The following is a 7675-nucleotide window of genomic DNA, read 5'->3' on the forward strand; positions in this document are numbered from 1 at the left end:
GGTCTGTTGCATGGCACCGCTCTAGCGTGTTGTTGGTGGCATTGGTGTTGCAGAAGTATTCCCCTAACACCAACCTCTAACGAATATGTACATATCTAAGCATATATATTTTCATATGTGCCTTAGCTACGATGGGCTCTTTTGGCTTCAGTTCTTGAAGTGTCCAGCAGCTAAATTGTTGTTGTTTTAATTTGTTGTGACTTCCATTCCGCTGCATAGATGCCGGCAAAGACCAAAAAACAGTTATGTTTACAAAAATAGTATTGCTCTTTTTGGAATGAGGAAGATATTGCTTTCTGAAGGGAAAAACTTCAGTTGATGCAAAAACTTGGCTTGATGACGAGTTTCCGGATACTGCCTCAGGAAATTCAAGCATCAATGATTGGTATGCTAAGTTTAGACGTGGTGAACGCCCAAAAGAGGTTATTACCGTCAAAGCATCAAAATAGTCTACAAAATAATTTTCGATGACCGTAAAGTGGAGTTGTTCGAGATAGCAGGCACTCTAAAGATACGAGTATCACGAATATTTAGATATGAGAAAGCTCTGTGCGAAGTAGGAAAGAGAGCTCGCGCTCTTTTGACCAAAAACAACGATGAATTGATGACTCGGAGCAGTTTTTGAAGATGTTAAAGTATAAGAAACCCGAGTTTTTGCGTCGATATGTGACAATGGATGAAACATGGCTCCATTATTTCACTTCGAATTCGTATCGGCAGTTATCCGAGTGGACTGCACATGATGAACCCGCTCCAAAGCGTGGAGAAACGCAACAGCCGGCTGGCAAGGTCATGGCGTCTGTATTTTGTGATGCGCATGGAATAACATTTATTGACTACCTTGAAAAAGGAAGGATCATAAATAGCGGCTGTTACAAAGCGTTTTTGGATCGCTTGTAGAACGAAATCGCCGAAAAATGGATGCATTTGAAAAAAAAAAGAAAGTGATGTTTCACCAAAACAATGCATGGTGTCACATGTCAGTTAAAACGATGGCAAAAATCCACGAATTTGGCTTCGAATTTCTTCGGCATCCATCGTATTCTATAGACGACTATTTTCTGTTCTCAGACCTTAACAGAATGCACGCTGGAAAGAAATTTTCGTCGAATGAAGAGGTGATCGCCAAAACTGAGGTCTATTTTGAAGCAAAGGACAAATCATACTACAAAAATGGTATGGAAAAAGTCGAGCCGAGAACTTTTCATTTGCCCTGTTATAATGAAACACATTACGGTAGTTTTGAGTATTAGATCTAATGGCTGACAGCATTTCAATCTTCATTTTAAGTTCATAACATATGTGTATTTAACTCGCCCTTCCATTCTGAGAGCTAATATTTGGTTGCATTCAACCTAATTCAATGAATTTTCGGTCGGCTTATTGATTTGGACAGGCTAAGTTTGCCACGATGTTTGTATCACCCAAAAGAACATCAGAGAATCTATAAAATATACATAATAGGTTGTCAAAAAAGTCTTGCGGTATTTTCGCTAGTTGGCGCTGAAAGCGCGTAGTTCTAGTTTTATTCGTCGCATCGGGTCATGCTTTCGGGACGTTTTTGGAAAGCTCATTTCACGCGCTAACGCGTGTTTGATTGATTGTCGGTTCTTTTAAGTCGTTCGTGAGTTATAGCCTCGCAAACATGGAGCAAAATAAAGAGAAAATACGGCATATTTTACAGTACTACTACGATAAAGGCAAAAATGCATCTCAAGCCGCCAATAAAATTTGTGCAGTTTATGGACCCGATACAGTTTCCATTTCCACCGCACAACGATGGTTTCAACGTTTTCGTTCTGGTGTAGAGGTGATCGAAGATGCGCCACGCTCCGGAAGGCATGTCGTCGAAAATTGCGATAAAATCGCTGAATTGGTCGAAAGAGACCGGCATAGTAGTAGCAGCCGTAGCATCGGTCAAGAGCTGGGCATGAGTCATCAAAAATTCATTTCAATTTCAATATAAAAAAAATTCAATAAAAATACCGCAAGACTTTTTTGACAACCCATTGTATATCAGCATGATCATGAGTCAATTTTGCCAGGTTTATGCGCGAGCTAGTCCCCAAGTTTTTGAGATATCGATCTGTAACTTTTCAAACGACCTTTTACTTCCAAGAAGTTGCTCATTTACCGGAACCACTGTTATCGAACCACAATAGCATATAGTGGCCATACAAGCTGAACAAAAATCTCAGAAAAAAATTTTCAGATCGGTTTATTAAGCACATTTCAGTTCGCACTGCTATGAATATGAACATTACTGTACCTACGCGCACATCTTCAATACTCCAACAATTTGCACTCGAAATAATATCCTCACCACGCTCACCGCCGCCGAAGCTGGCGCGCTTACTGGTCATAGCGCATTTGACTGCGATTCTTGATTCATATGACTATGAATATATTAATATGTTAATCAATAGAATGTTAAATTAGCTTTTCAATGCAGGCATAACCTAATGCAGTCTGTAGATGTGCACATAGCAATGTAAGTGTGTGGAAATTTATTTATTTTTTGCTGATGAGCATTGACCATTTTTTATTGTAGTAACAACCTTTTTTTCAGTGTGAAGGTATTTGAAATGTTGTTTGCGTTTGATTTATTAACAAACCTCATAGGAACATCTTCGTATACAAAATATATATACATACACATATACTTTGTTTAATTTTTATATATAAAGTAAAAATGTAATAATTTATTTTAGTAAATGCAAGGTGTTTAAGAATTTCATAGAAGGAGTGTAACATCTCCTAATCTGATCATGTAACAAATGCAATTTATTAACTATTAATATATTGTAGAATCACTATTAATATTGCTTGAAAACAGATGTGATTGAGGTATGACTGTTTAATACCAGGGCTCTTTATATAAATCTGCAAGGTGTTTGACCATACATCTTCCATCTACTCATAAAAAGGGTTGACATGTTATCGAAGCTTACAATGATGCCCTCACTGCTTAGCAATCTCTGATAGATGAACGTTATGTTTTTGCAAATAAGAAATTCCCTTTAAGTATTATTATTACGAGCCAAAAGTTATTAGTAAAAACTTTTCTCAGCACCTTTCGTGCTTGAACTCAGCTCTTACAGTTTCAAGCGCAAGTTTCTAAATGTTATACCATATAAAGGGGATCATAAATATTTCTTGTTGCTTCCGTACACCTAATAGATTTGAAGTTGTGCATGGAAGTGTGAACAGTATCTTCGAATGATACCGACCAAATTGGTTTTCTGACTGATTTTGTGATGTAAAATTGGATATTTTGATTTTTTAATTAGAAAAAAAACGCTACTTTGGCTGCCCCGAAGCTTTAATACCCTTTACAGGTGCAATTCTTATAACGGGTGATCCAAGTAGTTTTTTCAATAGCTTTTTTTTGGCAGATCAAGCGTGAGTCGTTGCAAGCGGTCATGTTATTTTTGTTCAGTATTTTTTGGCATTTCATCATGAGGAGACTCACGCCGGAACAACGTTTACAAATTGTTCAACTTTATTACGGAAAATTTACATTCTGTAAAGAATTTGTTTTGCGCAACTTTTGGTCAACTTAATCGGCCTACTGACAGTACCATTCGCAACACCATCGCCCATCTTGAGACCCAGCGTTCATTATTGTATAATATTCGACCGAAAAGACCACGTCCAGCTCGCAGTGAAAAATATATAGAAACCGTAGCTGAGAGTGTACACGAAGACCGTGGAGAGACGAATCGACGCCGTTCGCAGCAAATCGGACTTATGGATGAAACAACTTGGCGCATTTTACGTCGAGATCTTAAATTGAAAGCGTAAAAAATAATACTTGTACAAGAACTGAAGCCGCTCGACCTTCTCCGCTCTATGAGGTCTTAAAAAGTTCCAAGAAGACCGGACCTTTTCACCTTTGGTTCAGTGATGAGACCCATTTCTGGCTCAATGGGTATGCAAACAAGCAAAATTGTCGAATTTGGGACGAAGAGCAACCCGAAAAGATTCACGTGCTGCCATTTCATCTAGAAGAAACAACGGTTTAGTGTGGTCGGCCATAGAATCATCGATCCATATTATTTAAAAAAGATGCCTTTGAGAACTTAACCGTCAATGGCTACCGTTATCGCTTCATGATTACCGACTATTGATATCTGAAATGGGAGCAACTGATCTCGGCGACATTTTGTCAAATTAAAAAGTTTTCTCTGTAAGGACTTGATATTGATCGAATAGCTTATATGACCGCTATATGCTGTGGAGGTTTCGAGAATTGAAAAGTTTATTAGGGAGAAAAGGGGTGTACAAAATTTCAGATTGACAGCTCAAAACTGGGGGAACTAGTTCGCGTATATACAGACAAACGTAGAAAACTTATTATATCATGTCCAGGGTATAAATATAGATCCATTATCGTCTATTGGGATAAAGTGCTTGCACTAGGATCTCCTATAATGAAATAAATAATACTGAGGCTAGTGGTCCATTGTGTTCTTGCTTCTTCGCTATGTCTCATCAATAAATTTGCTTTGGACAGAGAGGTCATATAGGCTCTACTCAGATAAGTGCGCTCCAAGTCACATCGCCCTTCACTTGCGCCGTGGCGGAATTAATGCGGATTGTGCCAGAAGTTCATCCACCGAATTGAATGCCAGGACTCGGTGATGGAGTCTCTCTCCCACCACGAATCCCACACCGAATTTGCGCTCCTTTAAATGACCACTGCAGTAAATGCCACATAGACTTATTCGTTTCAGCCCTTGTCCCGTCAATCGCACTCTTACGAGGACATCAACCAGCTGGCAGAGCAACTTTCCAATTAAGGACCGGATATTCCTGGTGCATGCCCTTAAATCGTCATCTTTAATATGTTTGCAGTAGTCGTCATGAAAAGGTGGAGTCTCTTAATCGAGGCTAAGTTGATATTTTCATTGGATATGCTTTTTTACGTGGCGAGTCACAAACCCAGCGCACAACCCTGGGGAAGGATGATTCACCTTCTCACTTTCGCTTGCCTTCAAACGGATCCCAGAGGATACTTGGTCTAAGACCGGAAGTCGTGAGTTGCTTGAGCCATATGTAAAATAATTGTTTCTGGCCACACCCAATTGAATGGCGCTTAGAAACCTTTTCTCACTTGCGTGAACTTCGAAACATGGCTCCATAATTCTAATATTCTTTAGGCATATTTTCTTTAAAGATCGTAGTATCTTTTGATAGAATGCTATTTACTCGCTTCACTGATGTTAGAATAATAATATTTTAAAACCGTGTAGTTACTTACTAAGTTTTTAACTCGTTCATTTGTGATATAAAGAAAATTTAGCACAAAATGTTTTTTCTGTTCTAAATGTTTTAAAGCTATGTTATCAGAGGTGAAGCCGTCTGTCTACACTAAAGGCAAAGACCACTGAATCCGGCTCAAAGTCACCTTGAATAAAATTAAATCTGCACGGTGGTGCGCATGAGCATACGCTTTTCAACAATGCTGTGCCTTGTTCTAAATATTTCCCTGAATGGAATTTTGTTTAAATTCAACACAACTCCTTTCTTACTTGTTGCAATGCTTGTTGACCTTGATTACCATATGCACCCGAGTATATGCAGAACAAAGGCATACCTGAATTACTCGCACACATACACACATAATTTGTGAAAAGAACTTTTCAGTTTTAGCATTAAATTAGAAAGAGACAGGCACGTGGCGCTCCAAAAGAATGGATTCATCGTTGTGTCACTGCTTCTTCGTCTGCACTCCACCACATACAAACACACTAGCGTGTAATGGGCATGCTATGTTATTCATGCTGCAAATAATTGCTATTGGATCCGGTCGGCCAATTGATGCGACACCATACGATGCGATACGATTATATCTGGCCAATTTGAGATTCCCAAATGTCAACTGTTTATTTGCCATTTACTTCGATTACACGTAACGGGTACTTATATTATTGTTGTTATCAGTGTAGTTGTTGGTGTTCTTATAGTCGCTGGTGTTGTTGGCAGTTTATCCGCTGCTTGTTTGATTTAACCCATCAAACATTTCAAATTTGTCTATTCCACGATTTAAGGTTTACCTATAATTCTTCCCGAGTTGGTTGATGCCTTTAATATAAAAAGTTTCTTCTACGTCTTCTTCTTCTTCTTTACTGGCGTAGACAGCGCTTATGCGCTTATAGCCGAGTTTACAACAGCGCTTCACTCGTTCCTCCTTTTCGCGGTTTGGCGCCAATTGGAGATTCTAAGTGTAGCCAGGTCCTTCTCCACTTGGTCTTTCCAACGGAGTGGAGGTCTTCCTCTTCCTCTGCTTCCCCCGGCGAGTACTGCGTCGAATATGTTATCGTCCATGCCTCTGCACCATATAACCGGACGGGGATAATGAGTGACTTATAGAGTGTGGTCTTTGTTCGTCAAAAGAGGACGTTACTTCTCAATTGACTTCTCAGTCCGAAGTAGCACCTTTTGGCAAGAGTTTCGTGCTGTCAAAAGCAACTTTGAAATCGACGAAGAGATGGTGTGTGTCGATTCTTTTTTCATGGGTCTTTTCCATGATTTAAGGCATGGTTTATATCTCTAGTTGTTGATTTTTCAGGTTTAAAGCCACACTGGTAAGGTCCAATCAGTTAGTTGACGGTGGGCTTTAATCTTGCACACAATACGCTCAATAGAACCTTATATGCGATGTTGAGGAGGCTTATCCCCCGCAAGTTGGCGTATATTTTGGGGTCTCCCTTTTGTGGATTGGGCAGAGCACACTTAAATTCCAATCGTCGGGCATGCTTTCATTTGACCATACTCTACAAAGAAGCTGATGCGTGCTATTTATCACTTTTTCGCCGCCGTATCTGAATAGCTTGGCCGGCAATCCATCAGACGGGTAATTGCTATGCGAACTTGTTAATGGTTAGACAATGGAATGTCCGCTACATCGTTTATATCGTTAAATGAAGGAGACTCCCTAAAACATTTCTATTTTTTGGAAAAACAAACAACTGTTAGATCTCCCTCTGTCTTATCTTCATGCAACTTGTATACCTATTCCTTGGGAAATTTTTAGTATTAAATAGCTTCGTTAGCTCCGTTTCTCTGAAACATATTGAATGAGATTACTCACGATTCTGAGCGTTAGGAACCTCACCCTCAGTCTATTTTCCAAACTATGCATTAAGTAAGTCGTAGCGCTTGAGGCTAAAATGCTACCATAGGTGATGGGTCCATACAGAAAATGTACAAGATTCACACCGCTGTTGGCGGTAAAACGTACTCGGCTCCTTTGTCTTTCCGGCAGCCGTGTCTTTGTTATTTTTCGGCCTTGTTCTTATGATAATTTCATTTTCTATCTTGATTAATGATTAACGAATTAAACGCTCACTGGGTTTTCGATACAGATGGAGCAGGCGCCCACAGATACTTGTTTGAGCTGAGTATAAATTTACGGCAGAAGCGACGTTTGAACCATTAGAAAATAAAAATTAGAAAACCATACCATAAGTGTCTATTTGTAGACTAAACGCAATGATGTTAACAACAATAACAGCAACAATAAAAATAAAACCCAAGCAAAGATAGTAGAACAACAAGAAAATATCGCTTCAACAATGATAAGGTGAGCAAAGTTGAGCAACTTTTTTGTAGTTGTGGGTTTTCTTTTAAGCCACCGCAGCAGCTTTGAGGTTTTTCATAACGACTCGTA

Source organism: Bactrocera neohumeralis, chromosome 5 (genome assembly GCF_024586455.1).
Source record: "Bactrocera neohumeralis isolate Rockhampton chromosome 5, APGP_CSIRO_Bneo_wtdbg2-racon-allhic-juicebox.fasta_v2, whole genome shotgun sequence".
Classification (NCBI taxonomy): domain Eukaryota; kingdom Metazoa; phylum Arthropoda; class Insecta; order Diptera; family Tephritidae; genus Bactrocera; species Bactrocera neohumeralis.